The sequence below is a fragment of the Tamandua tetradactyla genome, chromosome 5 (assembly GCF_023851605.1).
Source record: "Tamandua tetradactyla isolate mTamTet1 chromosome 5, mTamTet1.pri, whole genome shotgun sequence".
NCBI classification, from domain to species: domain Eukaryota; kingdom Metazoa; phylum Chordata; class Mammalia; order Pilosa; family Myrmecophagidae; genus Tamandua; species Tamandua tetradactyla.
This window is the reverse complement of record NC_135331.1, coordinates 159,467,494-159,490,923: the sequence shown is the minus strand read 5'-3', so window position 1 is coordinate 159,490,923 and position 23,430 is coordinate 159,467,494. Positions and strand designations below refer to the sequence as shown.

General features: G+C 34.2%; 1 protein-coding gene and 1 pseudogene across 18 annotated transcripts in view; both read right to left on the bottom strand.

Moving 5' to 3' along the window:
• Positions 1-23,430, bottom strand: part of GRIK2 (glutamate ionotropic receptor kainate type subunit 2) — a 1,225,242-nt gene that overhangs the window by 323,289 nt on the left and 878,523 nt on the right. The window lies entirely within an intron of this gene.
• Positions 1-23,430, bottom strand: part of LOC143682423 (uncharacterized) — an 89,074-nt pseudogene that overhangs the window by 35,386 nt on the left and 30,258 nt on the right.

Sequence of the window (23,430 nt, the reverse complement as noted above, 5' to 3'; positions counted from 1 at the left end):
AGAGAGTACTACAGGCAGACAGGAAAAAACAGGAGAAAGAGGTCTAGAGACAACTGTAAAAATATAGACCATCAGTAAAGGTAAAGAGAGAAAAAAAAAATTAGATGTGACATATAAAATCCAAAAGATCAAACTGAGAAGAAAGTGCTGCCTTTACAGTATATATTATGGATATGGTAGATGATAAATACTCATTAAATATTCAGAAGCTAATTGAATAGCTCTGGGTCAGAGAGCTAAACTTGACTCCAAACTAGAACCCCCACTCTCTAATCCTGAGTACTGTCCAGTGTGCTGTATCCTAATCCAGCATACTGCCTCTATAGCACAATAGCTTTGCTTCCTCCTGCAAATTCGAAATGGGGCAATATAATTATATATAAAAAAGTAAGTTAGGCATCTATTCATTTGTCAAAGATTTACTCTGATGTGAATTAAGGTATAATTTTGGGGTGAAATTATATTGTAATATTTCTATAGGTTAATGAATAAAACAATCTTGAAAATACACACAAAATAGAGATAAATTAATCACTTTACCAATGTAAATTTTATATCAATATCATGTTATAAGAATAGTAATAATGTAGAAATTGTTACTGTTAATTTGTTATTTTCTTCTACAGCAAAAGTATTTTATCATTGTTCGTCATTTCATATCACAGTTCTATTAAGTTCTTATATGTGATGCTTTCAATTAATGAAGGCAAAAGTATTAATAAAAGTATAAAACATAATATGCAGAGCATTCTTTAAAATTAATAAAACTTTAACAAAATTACTACACATGGTAGTATAAGACTATTTTTAATTTCTTTTGCTTGCACTATTATTTTAACATCTAAACATTATCAATGTTTTATATTATTTTACACAATAGCAAACTGCAGGAGCACCCTATTAATATATCAGGAAACTATATCAACTATCATGTAATGGATCTATAAGCCACAAATTTTCATTAGAGTTCTGTGTTCTGCTTCTTTCCCTTTGGCATGTTTATACAATACCTAAGTGATTAGTAAGTACTAATGTTAAGAGTCCTTTAAAAATGAATACATAGAAAGAAAGTTAGTGCTCTGAAATATTATATTTGAAAACAACACTTAACTTTTATGGAATATATTGATAATTATAAACAAAGTTCATTTTCTACCCAAGTGCTTTAGACTATCAGTATGTAAGATTGCATTGAGAATTAAATTTCTACAACTTCAGAAACAAGAACAAAGGAGGTTTTCCCTGATAATGGTCTTGTGTTTAGGACATATTATGGTCATAGGAACGTTAAAATAAAAGTGTTTTGGGAAGCAGGATGACGGTAGTGGTCTATTTTCTATCTTGATTTAAAATGAAGCACTTCTACAATGTTGTAGACCTGCAATTCAAAGTTTACTTGCTCATGTATGTCTGTGTCAGTTTGTATTATATGTCTAACAATTGATGTTTTCCCCCTGGAAATTCATGGAAATACTTCCAAAGTATGCAAATGATTATACATAAAAATAATTTAACGTTGTACAGAAATTTGGATTCAAAAAGTATTTTCACATATACAATTTTATCCTTTATATTTATTACTATTACAGCATATGTTACTATTGCACTGGTATTCTGAGACTTATGTGAGATAAAGCAAATGACTCCATATACAAGATAAACCTGGAGCATCTTATCAGTCCAATAATAAGGATGCTATCAACACAAAATAAGGCTGAATCAAAACCACTTACAGGCTCTCTTAAAGAGTGTCACACTGACCCAAACTGAACAATCTCAAAATCAAGATGAAGAGTAATGGAAATGGATTAAAATGCAACAAATATATATAACTATAATTTGTGATAACGCAAAAACTAAGTTAATTGATCATACTGGTAGAGAATATTAATGAATCAATTCATTATTTTGAAAACTGGTAAATAAAGGGAATTAATTAACCATTCATTTTACCTGTTCTATAAAAATTGTAGCACTAGGAAACCAAATAGTATTTTAAAGGGATTTTCTCTTTTAGAAATATCCTTATTAAGTGAAACAGGAATGACAGAAATAGAATCTCTCCAGTTAGTCCCTATGAATTAACGGATCTGAGCAGTAAAGGAAATAACCAGTTGGCCAGCATGAAAGAACATATTGGAAGTCTACCATTCCTCTAGCAACCATCTTTGCACTGGCAACTAATCCACAAGCCTTGACTAAATTATATGCAGTTACAATATTTTCTCTCTTTCTCTCTCTTTCTCTCTCTCTCACTTTCTGCACCTCCATTCAACTGCTAACTTCACAAAAACAAGAAGAAAAATAATTGCATCATTCTTCCGGAGTGTTTTCTCTTGCAATAGCTTTGAGACATTGATGAATCTCGTTACTATAGCTGGTGTTATAGATATGTGCAGTAGCCATATGACTTTGTGTGCCATTAATCAGCTGTCCATGGAAGAAATATTGGCTCAGCATTGAGAAGAGAAAGGATTCCTCTACAAGCTTTGATATTTTTATTATTTATTCAATTTTAAGTAAATCCAATGAGTGGTTCTTAAACTCATTTATGTGGGTCTTTGTGAGCAGGGTAAAAAAATAAATAAATAAAGGAGCATCATGAACACATCATAAAATCCGGCTGATATAAGTAGGGGAATAATATTTATTGTGACTATCGAATGTGAGCTGTGGAATCTGAGAGACGTAGGTTCAAATCCCGGTTCTGCCCTTTACCCACTCTGAATTTTGGCCAGTTGTGTTGCTCTTAAGCCTTAGTATAGACAACTGTAAAAGGCAAAAGTAATACTCCTACAGGGTAAATAGGAGAGTTAAATGAGACAATTTTATGTAAAATGCTTATTATAGAAGCGTGAACATACAAGTGTCCAATAAACACTGGTTGCCTTGTGTTGCTATTATTGTTCCTATTGAAACAAGAAAACAAACATTAAATGATAACCTTTATTTAGGAATCTTGCTTGGTTACCATAAAAGAAAAACCACACCACTTCATACAGTTCATATAGAAACATAAGCTTAAATAAGTTAAACAAATCCAGTTTGTAACCCTTATTCATAGACTACTAGAAGAAATATCGTCACTTTTATTTGAAAAAAAGCCATGTTAAGCTTTATTAACAGACCCAAGTTTTAGGCCAGGCTTTGGAACTAGTTGTTGAATGATGGGCCTGGATAAGTTATTTAACTTTTCAGAGTCTAAGATTTGAAATCAGTTTAACAGAAATAGCACTTTTCTTGTAATATAGAAAGTTAATAACACACAAATTTACTTCAGGCATTTAATAAATATTGGTTCCTGTTCTTTGCCCTAAATCAATTTCCTTAAAATTAAAAAAATAAAACTCAAAACCTAATTTAAATGAGACCACTGGTTCCTTTTAAATACTTGTTGGAACTTTAATATTTGTTTTCAGACTGAAATTTTGGAGTTTTTCTAGCCAACATCATCTTCCTAGAACAAAAAAAAAGTTCCTAGAACTTTTATTTATTTATATATATGCATAGATGTTGTATAAGGTAATTAGCATTGTGATGAATTAGAACATCATTTGCTAAGTATATTTTGAGTCACAGTCAATCAAAACTTGAGAAAGAATTGTCCTGGAGGATAGTCCCAGGTTTTTAGTCCACTAATAGCTTGAATTCAACATTTTTTAACATCTCCTGGTATCAGGTACTATGTTACATCCTGGGGATGCATACATACATCAATAAACCTGCCAGACCTCATAGTTGTGGAAAGAGTGATATTTATATAAATATTTATGACATTAATAATACATTAAATACTATTTAGATTGAGCCATGTGAATGTATAGATATGAACCATTTTTTCCTTGAAAAACAGCAATTTTATATGATTAAATCTAATATATTTAATGTCCTTCCTAATGTCTTTTAACTCTCCCACAATTTGAAGGTAGCATTTCCTAATTTTAATATGTCCTTGAATTTAACAGAGATGTTTACTCCCAGAATATCAATTGTAAAAATAATCCTTCTTTACGTGTTTTTTTTTTTTTTTTTTTTTTTTTTTTTAAAGGAAAGACAGAGAGAAGGAAGGAAGGAAGGAAGAAAGGGAAACATCTTTAAACATTTTCTTGTATTCTGTTTCTCCGTTTTTGTTACATGGGCTGGGGCCGGGAATCGAACCGAGGTCCTCCGGCATAGCAGGCAAGCACTTTGCCCGCTGAGCCACCGCGGCCTGCCCTACGTGTTTTGTTCTATAATGATCAAAGCAAAGACAGACCTGATTTATCGCTGTATTATACAACTTTCCCTAACAGAGAATTCATCTTAGTCCATTTTCTTTTAAACAACGTATAGAATAAGAACTAGCTAACTCTAAAGTATTCATTCATTTTGCCTGCATGACTATTTTTCAATTATGCAGTTTCCATTTTCATGTCATCCTATAATTTAAGTTAACCCACCCAGGACTTACCCCTTGCTTTATATAGTAGACACAATGGGAGATCTTTTTTTTTTTTTTCTAAAATGTGAACAATTTTAGTAGAAATTCTAGCAAATGCAATGCCAGGTCCCCTTGGCTGGTATCTCTTTCTGAATTGGCAGTGTCTCCCACCCTCCTGCAGAGACTCTGGCTGTTGGCCTCTATAGCACATAGTCTGCCAGCCACAGAACAAAATAAGATATAATTATTGTTTGGTAATATCCAAAGATTAATTCCATATTGCTATTTTCTCCTTTCATGAGCAATGGACTCAGAAATAGCACAGAACAGGAGATATGGTCTTCTTTTCCACTTCTGCATTTAATTAGAAATCCAGATAGAATTTAAATAACAATGAATGATGCATTTAGTAATATTAATATCTATATTGTTGTAATAAAATAGCATCTTTAATCTTTGGATAATTATGTGAAATATATTAACAGTGCCCTAGTAAATTAAGATATTCCTTCTGTGTATTTGAATTAATCCTAGATATGAAGCACATTCCAAAGTTCAAAAAAATCAGATGTTAATGACTTAGGATGAATTAACAATCTATGGTAAAAATAAAAAAAGAATGACAGCTATCTAACTGGAAAAAACTGTCACTTACCAAGTAGAGAGAGAAAATTTTATGTGGATCTACAGTGGCTAAACACAAAGCATGCTGTCGTTCTGCAACGTGTATCCAGAACATGATCGAGAAGCTGCCAAGACTTATCATGCCTGCTGACAGCTGCCTCTGCCTGATGGTGTGTGTGGGGATGAATGATGCCATCATAATAAACATGTAAACGATTTCTAGAGGCCATGATGTCCTAGGAAGGAAACTAAAGAGGTCCTGAGAACCAGGTGCTGCTTTAAAATCTTCCTCCAATTTAGAGAGTGTTTTCAAGGAGAACAAAATGCTGAGCAACTGGTTAAACTGATGGTGGCAGAATCATGATTTAAGGTAACAAAAATGGTGAGTATTTGCTGAGTATGGAAGGTATATTCATGGATATGGAGAAGAATACTATTCCCCTGGTGAACTTATCATCTACTTCAGAGGATTTTAAAGTAAAATTTATGGGCAGAGAAAATAACATCAAAATATTAACAAGGATTACTAAGGGATATCAAATATGACAGAAAGAAAAACATTAGGGAAATCCTTATGGCATTTTTAGGAGGACACATCCGGGTTAAAGAAAGCATCTGTCTCCTCCACTAATTATCAATCAGTGACCAGAATATTATAATAAAAAGAAGAAATAATATGTGTACGTGTACATGTTCATATGTGTACATACATATAATTCAGGGATTCAGTATTAGAATACAGCAGTGCATTAACAAAAGAAACAATTCTTTTTAGAAGGAAGGATACAATAAGAAAACCAACCTTATCCTCTGAAGTAGAAAGGTAGTACGATGTTGATGGTAAAATGAGACTGGAAACTAAGGGGCACCATTTTATGATGATGATATAGATTACTCAGATACTTAAATGGATGATGCATTCCATGTTTACAAAGAAAAAGGCTAGACAGATTAGTTATAAAAAGATGGAGAAGGGGAGAACATTCAACTACCTAGAAGTGTTTTTCAATTAAACAAGTTAATTTCTTCAGTTGCTTGACTAGCTGGCAACTTAATGCCTTAGAAGCCAGAGAAGCAATAAAGTAACTTTGGCTCAATAGGAAGAAACTGGTGATGATGCTGGAATGATGGGAATCCAGGAATACAACTTGCCGTCCTAATGCTCAGGATAAGCTTGGAGAATGGGTGGTTAGAAGATGAGGATTACGGGATACAATTATAAACTTAGTCCATGCTTTAAATAATCAGATTTCAACATTTTCAGAAAACAAAAAGACCTAAGATATTTGAATGGTGACAAAACTCAATCAGAAAGGAGTCCTCTAAAACTTAAAATTAAAATATTACAATCAATGAGGGAGACCCAGGTTCAATTCCTGGGCCATGCACCCTCACCCCAAAAAAATATATATATTACAATCATAAATAATCCTGATAGGGAAGTGAAATCTCATTGTGGTTTTGATTTGTATTTCCCTAATGGCTAATGATATTGAGCATCTTTTCATATGCTTATTGTTCATTTATACATATCTTCTTCAGAAAAATGTGTATTCAAGTCCTTTGCCAATTTTTTAATTGGGTTCCTTGTCTTTTTGTTATTATGTTGTAAAAGTTCTTTATATATTCTGGATGTTAGTCCTCATCTGAAATACGGTTTGTGACTATTTTCTCCCATTCTATAGTTTATTTTCTTGATAATGCCCTTTGATGCACATAAGTTTTAAATTTTGATAAAGATAAATTTATCTTATATCTTTTTCTGCTCATGCTTTTGGGGAGATATCTAAGAAACCATTACCAATTCCCAGGGTTAGTGTTATTGGTAATGACCAGAAAGAGAAGAGGAAACTATGGAACTCCAATTTGTATTCTTTTTTCTGTGGCAAGGAGAACAATGTTTAGATGGAAAAGAAAATAAAATACAATGAAAAGTGGCCTCTGGTGGTTAAAATACGCATTAAGACAGCTCTTAGTGGTCTAAATAAGTTTCCGTGCTCAACTGGATTGTATTCCAATATGCTGAGAAATTTTCCAAATAAGATGCTCAAACCCCTCTAAAATGCTAAAACTGTAAGGAGGTACACATTTGTTTTTCCAGAAATAGAAAAAGATATAGTCTAATAATCATAGGAGCAACATTTTACGATCATTAATTAAACCTGAGGCAGTGATCAGTAGAGCATGTTAAAAGCAGTGTGGTCTAATAGAGAGAATTGGTTTTGGAATCAAGTAAACCTAGATTTGATTCTGGCTTCACTTTCTATTTACTATTGACCTCGGGCAAATTATTTGGCTTAGCTGAACCACACCTAGGTATGCCAAATTAATATTATATGTTTTTTTTTATAGAGTTATGGGTTTTCCACAGTTCTCTGGTTTTAAGAGTTATCAGATGAATTCCATAAACAAGGTATATCTAGATTTCAACCAGGAATTATACGAAAATTCTCATAACATTCTTGTAAAGAGAAAGAGAAATTTGGGCTAGAAGGCCTATTTTAGTGGATTTCTTACTATTTGAATGCACAGTGGTTAACAATCCTGGCTTCACATTCAATCCCTGATGCACTTTTAAAGAACCGCTGTCCTCAGGGGAAATGTCTAGTTGCACACTGCATGGTTGTGACTCTCCCTGACCTTGTCCTCCCCAAAGTAATTTTTTTTTTTCAGTATCTTGGATGAGAACCACAACAGCCAATTAAATTTGCAGATGACAGGCTGAAACATGAGGTCAAAACTAGTAAGATAAATGAAAATCAGGAATAAATATTAAATTCTTAGCATAATTAAAAAAATAAAACAAATAACACTGTACAAATACAGTAAAGTGACTGAAAGACATTCATTTTTTTAGTTTGTTTTTTTCCTTTCTTTTTCTTTTTTGGTAGTTGTTATTAGTTATTAATAACAAGAACACTTGTGTTTTCCCTGTGACAGGCACTGTTCTAAGTGCTTTTTATGTGTTCCCTCACTTAATCCTCACACCTAACCCAGGAGCAGCAAATATAATGCTATTTTACAACTGATGAGCTACCCAGAGACAATAAGTGACTTGTGAAAGATAAGTCTGCCTGGAGAGCAGAGATTTAACACTCAAGTCTCCTAGCTGAACCATTTGTTCCATATCACATAGCCACAGGAAGATTTGGACTGGACTGGGTCTGCTAAAGAGCTGCTGGAAACACAGCCTCCAATTTAAAATCTAGAGACTCTAAAATGCATTCTTAATGATATCATTCTTATGATATCATGCCCAAAGGGGCAAAATTGGCTCTTGGGGAAGAGGGAACAAACCCTATTGTTATATGTAAAATATATACAGTACATATACAGAAATATAATATATCTGTGGTATTAAAATTTCATGACGGTAAGGGAGAAATTAGGAAAACAATGTTTAAAAAGTCTCCTTGGGGGATCGGGGATGATAATGTAAAAGAGAACCACTGCTCTAGAAAACAAAAAAAGATTTAACCTCATTGTACTTCACTGTTTAGATCCCACAGTACAGAAAATTATATTGCATTTTCAGTAGAACATTTTACAAAGTATATTGGCAAACTGGGAGGAGATTTACATGAGAATTTGAATTAGGTGGGGTGAGGAGAAAGAGCAAAGAGAATAGTGACAGTTGTCCTTCCTCAGCTTCACGAGCAGGTATCTTGAATATAAAACTCATCGTTAGTATATTTACCTGATTATTTAAAAATTATATTTTTATTATATATTTTTAAAATGCTCCTCCTTGTACTATCTCATTTAATCAGGAAAAACATGAATTACATAAAGAAGGTATAATGGTCCCTACTTTAAGAAGATGTCCAGAGGTTATATGACTTGCCCAAGATCATACAACCAGGCCATAACAAAGCCTGGCCCAGAATTCAAGTGTGCTGCTTGCGGTGCACCACACTTTCATTTATCGTGCAGTAACAGTGACTCTCATTCAGAGTCCTGACAATTCTGAGACCAATAAAAAGGGCAGTCCTGCTTTAAGATAGATTAAATAACATAATAAAAATTAATAGAGGGGCTGCGAGGGTAGTTCAGTGGTAGAAATCTCACCCGCCATGCGGGAGACCCGGGTTTGATTCCTGGACCATGCTCTTCCCAAACAAACAAACAAAGAAACCAACAAAACAAACAAGCAAAAATTCAATAAATAGTTGCTACAATAATGGGATACTCACATGGATAAAGAATGAAATGTAACCCTGCCATACAGCATGCAAAAAAAAAAAAAGAAGAAGAAAACAAATCATCATAGATTTCTGAAAAAAAAAACAGAAGAAAAAATTAATAGAATGGTTTTAAATAAATATAGCTTTTTCTAACCACCTATTGAGGGCTTATGTGACTTATTGATCCTTGTGTTTCCCAGCGGCAGAAATAGGACAACTAAATCAATAGTGTGCTATAGTCCATTTGAAGTTTGAATGCTCTATTCAGTTGAGATACTTGACATATTCAAAAAACATCTTACTGTGACTGTGGCACTTTGTAAACAGTCAAGAACCAGAAATAATTTAATCATGTAAATAATATATCAGGCCCTTGCCTTAATTGGCAATTTCACAGATAGGCTCTCAGTGAATGATAAGTATACGTGAAAGGGAAAGTGGGCTTCTGTGACTGTGCAATAGGCAGGCTGCTGTCCTTGAGGATAGACCTGTACAGCTCTTGTCCTTGCTACCTCTCTTACCACTGTCTCAGTTTCTATTTTAATTCATAGCACTTATCACCACTGACATTATGCTATGTTATGTTTGTCTATTGCCTGGTTCTTCACTCTAGAATGGTAGTTTCTTACCAGAGGCAATATTTCCATCCAAAGGGCATTTGTCATTGTCTTTAGACCTTTTATTTTTGGGGGAATGTTAGTGGCATCTATTGCAAAGAGGCTAAACACCCTAAATGTACAGGACAATCCCGTCCCTCACCCCCACCAAATAAAAATGATCTAACTCAAAGTGTCAAAAATGCCAAGTGTGGGAAGCCCTGATTTAGAGTATAAGCTCTATGAGAATGGAGACTATCTCTTTTGCTCAATCAATATTTCTTATGTGAATAAAAGAATGAATGAGTGAATGAACAGAAGAATGAACAAGTGGTGCCAGTGTTTCAGAGGATAAAGAATGCAGGAGATAAAAAACTATAAAGGTAGGGCAGATGGAACACTAGAATAATTCTCAGGGAAAAAACACTAAGCTGAAATTTGCACTAAAACATCTAAACAAAAATCCTGAAGATAGCCAAAAGCTGACATTATACTATTATTCTCTTGAGAATTTATTTCACATAGTTTTAAACTAATTCTGAAAATAATTCAAAAACGGATAGATTTTGTATGGGATAACTATACATAGCATTTATATAAATGTGTGTATAATTTAAAGTATCAATTATATTTTCTCTCATCTATAATATTATAATAATTACTTTCCAATCTGTCCTCACACAGCTTAATTCCAAATTATATATGCAAAGAGTTGACGGGCAGGCCACGGTGTCTCAGCAGGCAGAATTCTCACCTGCCATGCTGGAGACCCACGTTCGCTTCCCGGTGCCCGTCCATACAAAAAAGAAAAAAGAAAAGAATTGACTATGTTTCTTTTCACTGGGAGAAAAAGTCATATATCTCATTCCTTATCTTCTTAGAACTGATATTTGTGAGTAATCAAAAATCCATTTGTCTCTTGAGTTCATTTAATTATTCTTATCTTAAATATCCTCTCAACACTGGGAAATTTTCTTTACTTTAATCAATTTTGAAGTGGATTGATTTTTGCTCAACCTTCCCTTCCATAATGTACTATCCACTTTTACATCTACAGCCAAAGTAGACCTATAGCTTATGAAAAGCTGGTAGATGCAAAAATCAACACAAAAGCAACAAAAAATGAACCTTTCATTAAAATATAATCCAAACTTAGAAATCAAAATAGTATGATTTCTGCATATTTTATCACCATGATCCCGTACAGTAGGAGCAAAGGACAATCAAGGGCTCATTCAGTGTCTCCCCTACCCTAATCATTACTAATGGATGCATTTTCATCAGATCCTCTATTTATCTTTCTCTCTCCACTCTTTCTCCAGGGAATCTTGGCCACTCATGATAACTAACCCACCCCAGGCCACCTCTGGTACCTCAGACCTGAACCACTCAGATGGCTCACCAGCCCCTTAAATTTAATATACCTAAAACTGAAGTCATCATCCTTCCCCTAAACTTCCTCCTCCTTCCTTTTGTCCCTTGGTAAATGGCAAAACGTAAATAGATCTGCTAACACTGGAGACCTTGCAGCCATTATTAATACCTCCCTCTTACATACTCTTCATTTCAATTCAATCTCTCACTATATTTCAAATCTCTCCACACCTTCCCTTTTCCACAAAGAACCTGAGACCAAACCACCTTTGTTAACTACCAAGTATACTTTGCTTCCTGTCTTTCTTCAGAACAACCCCACTTCACTGCATGATTTTTTTTTCTATTTCAATCAGGTTTACTTTACTCCCCTCTTAAAATTTTCTAACAGCTTGCTATTATCCATTAGAAAAAGTCCAAGTACTTCAGTGTGTCATGTAAGGCCCTATAGGATATCTCCTTCAGCTTCATTCTCCCTCAGGATATTTTATCTCTAGGCTCCCTGACCACAGTGCACTTCCAGTTCCTCAAAAGCCTCACGCTCTTTACAACCTTGAAACCTCAAAAAATAGTTTCCTCTATCCAAATTGCTAATCTTAACCCTATCTCATGGTATAGTCTAAATATTAAATATTTAAAGGCTATCAAACACTATTTTAGTAAGTGCAATCCTTCTGGATAGAAACTACAATTTAAATGGAAAAAAAAAAAAAACACATGATTTTTAAACAAATTGTTAAAAAAAAAAGAGTGGACATCATTTACTGTGTACTTTAAAAGGCATTGCCCTGGATTTCATGTAAAGAAATATGGACTCAAAACAGGTCATAAGCAGCCTATTATTTGCACCTCCTCATTCAAAAGTAACTAGGCAATTTAAAGGTAGAAATGATAATTGTATTGGTGGTTGTACAGGTTTGAATCTGTTGTATACCCCAGAAAAGCCAAGTTCTTTAATACTCATTCAATACTGCTGGGTAGGAATCATTTTTATCATGGCCATGGAGATGTGGGTAGTAACTTTTGATTAGATTGTTTCCATGGAGACTTGTCTCCATCCATTCAAGGTGGGGTTGCTTGCTGGGGACCTTTAAGAGGGAACCATTTTGGAAAAAGCTACAGAGCTCATACAGCCAGAGATCTTTGGAGATGAAAAAGGAAAACACACCCAGGGGAGCTTCATGAAACAAGAAGCTGGGAGAGAAAGCTAGCAGACTTTGCCATGTGCCCCTCCAGCTGAGAGCAACCCTAAACTTTATCAGCCTTTCTTGAGTGAAGGTAACCTTTTGTTGGTGTCTTAATTTGGACATTTTCAGAGTCTTAGAACTGTAAACTTGCAATTTAATAAATTCCCCTTTTTAAAAGCCATTCGTTTCTGGTATGTCTATCACATTCCAGCAGTTTGCAAACTAGAACAGTGGAGTTCATGCTTCTGTATAGAATTCTCCTATATTCCCCTTAATTTATTTCATTTTGAGATGATTTTATGTGTTCATTTATAAATATTAAATTTAAAACAAGTCTATATCTAATCCATTACCCTAAAAATGATAATTTAAAAACTCATCTCCTTAATTTTCTAAAACTTGTTGCATCATTTTCTTGCTAACAGTTTATTTAAAATTGGATTTTTAATTTTAAGTATAAAGAAAAATAAAGATTTTTGGAAAAAGCTTTATGGAGAGTCATTATTCCACTGAAATACAGCTCACATAGTGATTCACACTAAAAGACAAGTATTCATCTAAGTAAATAGAAGCATTTAAATTAGTTTTCAGTAGTTATTTTAATGAATGCATAGTCTAAAAGAATAACAAAAAACAGCTCTCTGAACAATTTACTTTTGCAGAATGATAACATGTTACATTTGGAAATTAATATGCTAATGAACATTTTGTTACACTGAAGGGGGTCAGTGACAAACACTGTATGTATTTGTTAAAATATTCTTATTTTTATGGCAAATAATCATCTGCATTGGTTCAATAAAAATTCAGCCTCTTCATTAACAGGATATAATTGGAGACACTGGCTATATAGCTAAAGCTTTGTCTGGAAAGCCATGTTTGAGAATGTTGCCCATTTAATCAGATGTGACCAAAGACTTTAAGGAATTAAGGCTGACCTCATGGAGCCAATGCTTACAAAACTCTCTTAGAAAAACCAGTATGTTTCTGACCTCTGGGTTCCTAGCCTTACAGGTGTGTTAGTAAAGTCACCTCCTTTCAGGCTTAGGAAACCTATGATACCTTGGAAACTTTGAAAAAGAAGAATTCACCCAAATCTATAGGTACTGAAAATGAAATCTCATATAGTGCCCTTGCCTTAGCTTCCCAGGCTGGGAGGCTTTTACGGTCCAATCTGAGCTTCCATAGAAAAGCTTCCAGTAAAGCAAGTTTTAAAAGACCTCTATGGTAAATCAGTATTCTTGCTATACCTATATAAACAATCAGGTCAAATCTAATGAAGAAAACTTTATGTTTTAAAAAAACCTTCCTCCAATGCTATCTTTACAGAGAGATTTTATGTTCCAATAACTAACTATAGAACACTGTGGTAGGTTAACAGATTGTGCTCCTGTTCATTGTCTGAGCTATTGTGCATTCCCTTTGCAAACTCTGGATAACTGCCTAGGTTCGTTATCTACCTGTAAATTGGACTGAGTCCTCTGATCTTGCTTATATCACCTACCCTCTATGCCAATCAGATAGCCAGCTGAGGATCTTTCACATATCAGGTCTCAAAACAACAAAAGGATAACACCCCTAATCCTTTGGTCTACCATAAAACTAGGTTCCATTCTTTTATGAACCCTATCACACTCTCACAAGGAATATGTGACCTGGATCAAGCAGTTATCTAAGTGAATGAAACAGAGCTTTACCACCCTTAATGCACTTGAGGTTTTCCAGATTGAAGTTGACAGTTTAGCAACAGTGGTCTGGCAAAACAGCGAGACTCTAGATACCCTAACTGTACATGAACAATGTTGCTTTTATGCTAATAAACTTGAATGATCAAATTAAGGTGTTTTGTAGCAGCAGACTTTCAAACGTAGCCTTAAAAACTATAAGCTAGCTGTGAATGTGAGCTCTTAGTCTCAAAGAGGAGCAATATGTAATGAAAATATGTATCCAGGTATGAATGATTTTTTATCTTTAGCCCCAGACTTGGCAGCACCATGCTCAGGTGTTACAGAGGATGTAAATCCAAAAAGAAAATAAATAACTGAGATAAGGGACTAATGAAGTTCTCCAGACCCCTGTTACAAGTTACCCAAGATGATTATCTCTCTTTGTCTCTAAATATGTATAAAATCCAACTGAAAAGTCACTATGGGGAGGCAGACTTGGGAAGCTCCCCTGCCTTCCTGCTGGTGTAAATAAACCTTCTTTTTCCTCCTTAGCCATTACAGTGCATCTCAAATCATCTGTGCCAAGTGATGAATCCAGATTTGAGAGTCTCTTCTACAGTTTCCTGATTGAAGTTAGGCTCAAACATTTCAATGGGCAGACATATTTCTTGACCTGTGTTCTTTGTTTAATGAAATATGAAGTCAACTAGTACACTTTGCATTTGTACTTTTAATTGTGATTATCATTCTATCTATTTTTATTTCTTTTTGTATGAACCATTTTCAAGATTCTATTTTAATTCCTTGTCACCTTCAAGACAGATGTTGCTCTTAAGATAACAAATCAAAAGGAAAATAAAAAAATGGGACTGTTTCTAGTGGACCAAGACTATAATAAAAATAGACACTGACTTAGAGAGAGGACCATATCCCAAATCCACTCAACTGACCCCAGTCCAAGGATCTTAAATGTAGTTGAACAGCCCCCCAATGAGACTCACTGCCATAAAGAAATGAAAAAAGAACAGAACTGACCAAGCCTACTCAACTGCCTGTCAAGAAAAGAAACTGGTGGTGGTAACTGAAGTGTTTTGGTTAAGTTTCCAATAAGATCATTGGAAAAATGGCCCAAAACAGTGACTGTTAAGTAAAATAAAATGGCTGCCTGCATTGGGCATTCTTGGAGTGACCCTTTTCTGAGCATTTATTTTCAGAAGACAAAAACAATTGACTTGGAGGGACTTTCCAAGAATATGAGACAAGGGAATGCACAACACAGAACTGCAGATAAGCAACACCTGGTAATAAACAAGTTTTGATCTTATAGAGACAGTTAATCCGAATAGACAAGCATACCATACTAATCAATGTGTATCTGCTTTCCACTTTGTAACACCCCCAATGTAAAATGGAAGTTTAATGTCAGCTAATCAGAAGATTTCCTCACTTGCTTCCATGGTTGTCCTGTATAAATCTACCTATCCCCCCTTTTTCTGCCTCTTCAGTGGAGGTCATTTCACATAAGGTTTGTATTCTGCATAATTCATGAATTGTAAAATGCTCAGAATCCCATAAATGATACTTTGTCTAATATTTTAACACAGTTATTAAATATTATTTGAGCCACTACTATGTAGCAGGAATTGTGCTAAGCACTGAAGATAGGGAGGTGAGTGAAACAGTTAAGGTGTATATGCTCAGGCAATTTATAGTTCAGCAGAGGGAGTAAACAATTATTCACCAATCTAAAAAGTGGATATAATTACAAACTGCAACAAAAGCTAAGAAGGAAAAATCAAGATGCTATTTTGTTCTAATCTGGGATGTCAAGAATGATAAAACCTTAAGAAATAACCTTTGAAAGTTAAGCTGCAGTATTAGTACTTGCCTAAGCAAAATGTGGGAGTCAAAGTTAGGTGAGAGAAGAGACTTTCAACAGGTGGAAGAAAGACAATGTATCTGCAGCACAAAAGCCAGGATGAGAAATGAGGAGATGGAGAGGAAGAAGTCTGTCAGAAATGTTTCTTTCCAAAATAATTAACAAATAAATATTATGTTCTCATACAAATACTCTCATAAAGATAATGACAAAGTATGGACAGCTATAATTCTGTCTGTATGTAAATTTTGATTTTTTGCATTGAGAGAAATTCCTCAGAGCATTACTTGAATTGGTGTTAAAGAAAACTAAACCACAGAATAAATGATATATGTGCCAATGTTGTATGACAAAAAAATATTAAAATGTTAGTGGAAAATAATCAAGACTCTTCCCTATGTACAGGTAAGGAGGTTATAATTATTAATGCAAGCAATCTCAATAAAAGAACAGTTCCTAACAATATAGCCTATTAAATTAAGGAAATATACACCAATCCATGCACTCCAAAACAGACCTGGAAGTTTAGTATTAATCAAACCCTTACACCTTTCTTTTAAAGATCCAAACAGTAGGCTAATTTGTTCCATTTCTGGAAAAAAATACATTATCCTAGAGGACTAGATCAATTGATAAAAGTAGGTGAAATGTTAAGTTCTATGTAAAATGAATAACCAAAATAAATACATACATACATACATAAACAAATAAATAAATAAAATAAGCAAATATCACACTGAAACAAAAAGACATATGTGTGCTGTTCTAGGTTGCTAGTTGCCAGAATGAGATGGCTTTTAAAAGGAGCAATTTATTAAATTGCAAGTTTACAGTTTCAAGGCTGTGAAATTGTCCAAATTAAAGCAAATCTATGGGAAATGTCCAAATTAAGGCACCAACAAGAAGTTACCTTCATTCAAAAAAGCTGATGAAGTTCAGGGTTTCTCTCTCAATTGGAAAGGCACATGGCTAACATGGTGACAGCTGCTAGCTTTCTCTCAGGTTTCTTGTTTTATGAAGCTCCCCCAGGGGCATTTTCCTTCTTTCTCTCCTAAGGTCTCTGGCTGGGAGGGCTCTCAGTGCTGTTGGCTCTGCTCATGGCTCTGGTCATTCTCAGCTTTCTCCAAAATTCTTCCTCTTTTTCTACCTATAATTCTCTCTATATATAAATTTGATTTTTATGCAGAAAAAAAAACTAATCTAGATCCACCTGCAATGGTTGGAGTCATAGCTCCCTCTAATCAAAAGTTAATACCCATAATTGTGCAAGTCACATCTCTGTGGGGATAATATAATCAATTCCCAACATACAGTGTGAATAGGGTTTAAAAAAATGGCTGCCTCCAAAATTGGATTACGATGAAGACATGACTTTTCTAGGGTACATAAATTCTTTCAAACTGGCACATGTGTGAATGTGTGTGCAGTGCGCATGTGTATAAACACAAAGAACTGAAATATGTGTTAGAAAAATAATTTTGTAGTCTGGGTTTCTACCTTTTGTGCTACTCATGATGTGCTGTTCCATACTCATTTTGATGTAGATGAAGCAGTGAGTATTACTACGATTTCCAAGGTTCTTGACCTTACTCTTTTAGGTAAAATACTGCAAATCAAAAAAAAAAAAAAAACTTTTTTACTCTTACTCTTATCAGATTATGATTGCATGGAGCTATTTTTACAGCACTGCAACTTGTAGATAACTGATGGACACTGAAGATTCTACAGTGTCTGCCAGAGGGTTCCTATTGACTTCCCTGTCCTGTTCCTTGGGGAAAAAGTTTTGCCTCTATCTATATATTCCTGCCCCACAAATGTAGACATATTCTTCGTATTCTCTTTTTGTTATAACATCTATCTGTTCCCTTATGAGTTAAATAAAATATTTAACAAATGTCTATATGAATTTGTGTGTGTGTGTATAAGCCATGATTTTTAACTTTTTAATCTAAACAATGTTTATCTATTTTTAGGTTTATATAAATGGTTGTTTTAGGTTTTCTGGTCAAAAAGAAATTCTAAGTAAAACCATGCTTGCCCTCACCTTTTAGTTCTAAAATTTACATTGTATTTCACTACAGTGGCTTTGAAATTGCTCATGAGTTGAAACATCGTGTTTACCTTTCTTTTCGAATTACAATAAATTTCCTCAGGCAGAGACTTTGTGTACATTTCATTTTCTCTCTTTTGTAAATTTCTTAGTACAGACAGACTGTCATCATAGGCCCCTCTGTCGTATCCACCAGAAAAGCAAAGCAATAACTGAGGGCAGGGATGAGAAATAAGTAAAGGAAGCAAAACAAAGTTCCTATGGCAACCAGGCTAGATGGGAATTGTCCATTCATATTAGTCACAATTCCCTTTTAGTTTAAATCCATTCCTTCTTTAAAATGAGTAATACTGCTCTCTTCACAGTTCAGATAATTTACCCAATTTGTAACCTACTGAAACTAAAACTGAATAAAAGTACTGGAAGATTTGCTTGTAAAGAAAAGTTGACGTATGAATAGTAATGAATCATCTACTTTGCATCACAAAGCAGTGATAAGATTCGATAACACTTTGAAGATGAATATTCAAGTAAACAGCAGTGCTGCCAGCTCAACCAATCCTGTTCACCCCCTCTCATTCCCTCACTTTTTAATATTAACTTCCCATCCTTACTCATTCATAAGTCCTGATTGTTTCTCTCATTGTTTTGCTTCTTTTTATGACTCTTTCCCCTCTATGTAATGGACTATCTGCTTCTCTTCCTTTTTCTTTCTCCCTTTCTCTTTTCTCCTCTCTTTCCTGTTTTTCTCCCTTCTCTCTCTCACTTGGAAGGGGGAAAAAAAAGAATCGGGTACAAGGGAGTGACTGGCACAAAAGAATTACACACATCAATTGCTTAACACATACTACTAATAAGTATTTTAATAAAAAACTTTTTTGTTGGCATTAAATAACATGCCTGTCAGAACTTTTTTACTTCAGTTTTTGCATCAGTACATCAGTAGTCTTTGTGTTGAGAAAAGAGAATATAAATGAAATGTTCAGTGAGGAGGTAATTAAATTCCCATCAGCCCAACCTTGACTTCATGAGGCCACCCTGTGGCTTCCTTACTGGAGAGCTGGATCAGATTTTCTATTATCCGTTATTAATTTATGTATCAGTCTCAAACTCATTCTCACCCACACACAAAAGCACAAATGTACCTTAAACAGTTGCTGTGGCTTTTATTTCTCCATGACCCTTTGTTGATTTATTGTTTTCTTTAGGGATTGGGAGCTCCCAATAAAAGATTCTTCAACTACCTCATATTTTACATGAAATACTTTAGAAGTAAATAAATTGTGTTTTTCTCTAGTGAAATGAAAATAAGTGAATACAAGACTATCTACTTTATCTATAGTTAATATTATGACAATCACAAAGTGCCATTTTGTTTTTGAAATTTATAGATCCAAAATCCTAAGGTAATTTACAAATGACTTATAAATAATTACGTGAACTTTGACTTAATAATCAATGTGCTAGTTTGAAACTGTTGTGTACACCCAGAAAAGCCATGTTCTTTAATTCTCATTAAATATTGCTGGATGGAATCCTTTAGATTAAGTTGTTTACAAGGAGATGTGATCCACCAATTATGGGTGGGAATGTTGATTAGGTGGTTTCCAAGGTGATGTGTCTCTACCCATTCAAGGTGGGGTTGCTTATAGGAGCCCTTTAAGAGAGATTCATTTTGGAAAAAGTTTCAGAGCCCTGCAGCCAGAGACCTTTAGAGATAGAAAATGTTCCCAAGGAAGCCATTTGAAATAGTCAGTGGCGAAAGCTAGCAGGCCTGGCCATGTGCCTTCCAGTGAGTTGCTAAGCAAGCCAGAACCCAGAGTTATGTCCTGTAGGAACTACGTGAAGGCCCATAGAAGTCAAGTGAGGAATCCCAAGAGGAAACAGAGGCAGAAAGCAACATAGCCCAGGAGCAAGGGACCAGCAGATGCCAGCCACATGCTTTCCCAGCACACAGAGGTGTTCCAGACAGCATCAGTCTTTCTTGAGGGAAGGTAACTGCTTGTTGGTGCCTTAGTTTTGGCATTTTCACACCTTTAGTACTGTAAAGTTGCAACAAGCAATATTTCATTGAGTGAATAAAGACAATTATTAAGTTGAGATATAACACATCTATAAAAATCTTCAAGAGAGGAAATTCATTTCTATATGATCAATATCCAATCTTGGATAGTATAAATTCTATAATTTTATAATTACTACTTTCTATGGAACAATTAGCCAAGGAATCGCAAACCTTTCAAAAGAGTAAATGTAATGTGTGTGTGTGTGTGTGTGTGTGTGTGTGCGTGTGTGTGTCGGGGGGGCGGTATGTGGATCAATAGATAGATGGATAGAAAAGCACACACATATAAATAGATAGATATAGATGATAGAGGTAGAAAAATGGAGAAAAGTATACTTTTCTAAATTAAATGCATAATCATGGTTGCTGATCAATGTTACTGATGCTAAATGGTTTCTACTTTAATGAGCCATTTTAAATGAAATGGTTGCCTGCAATTAGACATCTGCAGTTCAAGGAAAGCAAGCCAACTCTGTAGTCTGGCTGCCAGAATTACAGTGCATTACTCAGCAGGACAATGAAGAGAAAGGATAATTGTAATTATAACATATACATCTTTAGTGTTCTGTGGTTGAAAGAGCGTGCAAAACAAGGCTTCTTCATATATTTAATTGCTGACTGCTAATAAAGGGCTGTCAAAAAGAGTTGCTTTTTAATGCATCCATATTCCATTGGCAGTATTACCAACTGATAGTCACAAGGTAATTAATTATTTCAGCACAGCAACCTAAGTAGAAAAAAATGATAAAGGACTCTTATATTTTATAAGCCTAAGCTATTTGGGCTTACAACTAAGGGATCAAACAGGTTATGTGTTCCTGATTTAAAGGTAAATAACTCATCCCTTAAAATACTTAGATGAATACTATCAGTTATATTTGTTGTAGAATATTCACTCTGCATATTAGCATATCCACCTAATTATTATAATATTGAGTTCTTATTTTATTATTTCCATGTTATAAATGAGGGAACTTAGGCACAGTTGGGTAAGTAAATAATTCAAGAACACACAGCTTCTATACATTGGTTGTAGTCAGAATTTAAATCCAAGTTTGACTTTCTTTTAGTCACTCTATTATATTCACTTTAAATTATTTTATTTTCTCTTCTTTAAAATTATACCATGGCAACTAAGTGATGTAGATACAATCTCAGCAGTGCCACTTCACTGTATGATTTGGATAAATTATTTCATTTTCCTGAGCATCAGTTTCCTCATGTACCAAAAAGAAATAGGAATATTATTCTATTATTATTACCATTCAGTGTTGTTAAATAATTCAATAAAGTAAGGTATATATCATGTCTAGCACATAATATGTGCTAGATGGTCTGACATTATTAGTGGATGACAGTTATGTGGTTCAAATTATTAAATTTTTAAAGCTGTAATGCCTGAGATAAAATGATAAAATTAATTTCAAATATATTTGGATTTCAAATTAGATACTTTTTATTACTTTAATGAAATAAATTAATGGAATTATTTTAAGTCCATTTTTCCTGCATTTGGACAGGTTCCAGCTGGTAATTTACTCACATCTATCTGCACATGGGTCATTTTCCTATTAGGCTTTGATATATTTAATTAAAGAATATGATCATTTTATCATTTTTGCTGTAAGTATTAGCTTGTGTACAGCTCTTGTCTTTTTCACAAACACGCACACATGCTTCACAGGTACATAGATAACTTTCAATTATCTTTAGACCATAATTGTGCTTTATATGTTTAAACTCGTATTTCTAGGGCTAGAGGGAAGCCACAGGACCCTTTTTCCCCTAGTTTTCACTTCACATTCTCACCTCTTCTCTAGTGTTATGTACTGTATTTTGCATTCTATCCACAACTCAGTGGGAAGGGTACTGGGCCATCATTATATCACAGCCACAAGGAAAACCTCTGAAACCAAAATTTCAAATAATTTCACTTTTCTCCCAAGAAAAGTAGATATTAGCCAGAAGAATCATTAAAAGGCAAAAAGAGTTGGAAAGAGAGTGTGCAACAAGGATGCACCTGTTGTCTATGGACCTGGTGAGCAATGCCGGCCAAGCAGTGGGAAGTCTGGCCAGCACCAGAGGAGAGCCAGGCCTGCCTCCCAAATGAAATCTTTGCCAATTCACTTTCTGATGTGGTTTTTATGCCCTACAAGAATAGCAGCTATACTTGTTTTTGGGTTTTAGTTTTTAGAGTACATTCCTATATTCAGTATTCCATTCTATTTTTTACTAGCTCTGCTTGATTCAGGACAGAATTACTTGAGATATGAACTACTATCCATTATTCTCTGGGTTTTCTTCAGAGGATTGCCTGTTTCTGTGTATCAATATAAAGAGATCTAAATCAGAATGACTAAGGCATATTTTCAGGAATCCATATATTCACTTTTGTAATACGGCTTACTTAGTGCTTAGTGTTTAATAAGTATTTAAGTAATTGCATATGAATGAAATATGAATGAAACAATAAAATGAAATCAATAAAAATTATGCTTACATTTCACCATATGTAAGATAATACTTAATCTGAGAAATAAAAAATGTCAGATACTAAAAATAAAATACAGTTTAGGACAAATATTGTTAAAATTCAGTATCTGAGATAATTCTAGCAGGTAGCAAGTGTATGTCTAAGCAAGTTGGCAGTAGAGCCAATAAGGTAACAACTTAGAAATATATTATTACTCTGAGAATTTTTCTGTCTTGGTTACTTTGTTTGGAGACGTTATTAAAAACAAAATTATTTCCATTTCAAAATGCAAACTTATTCTTTCATGTCATCTATATTTTCCCAGCTCTCAAAACATGTAAAATACATCAATTCTACAAAATAAAATATAGTTGTGCACATAAAATGCTTAAAATACATAGAACTTACATAAATACATAGCCTTTTTTAGTACATTATTCAACCAAGCAATCATTACTTGGGAGTTTTTAAGAATATATTACTTTGTATCTATATTCTAATTTCCACCAATATACATTCCCGTCTTCATTTGTCAGAATGAAGTCACCAATGGTCTTAGGTTCAGTTGCTATTAAAGCAAATAATTATAAATGCTTAAGCTCTGTAGTGGATTGAATTGTGAACCCCAGTTTGGACATATTCTTGGTCTTGGTCCACATTCTAATAGACGTAGACCCATAGTAAATAAGATCTCTTCAAGTTGTTACTTCAAGTAAGGTAATGCCTAATTGAATCAGGTTGGGATTTAATCCATTTTATTGGATTTCTTTCATTAGCAGAATTAAAAGCCAGATGAAGAGAGAAGCCATGGAGAGCAGCTAGAAGCTGGAAGTCAGCAGAGCTGAGAAGAGAAAGGAGGAGATACTGCCATGTACCTTGACATATGATGGAAAAGCCAAGGAAAAGCTTGG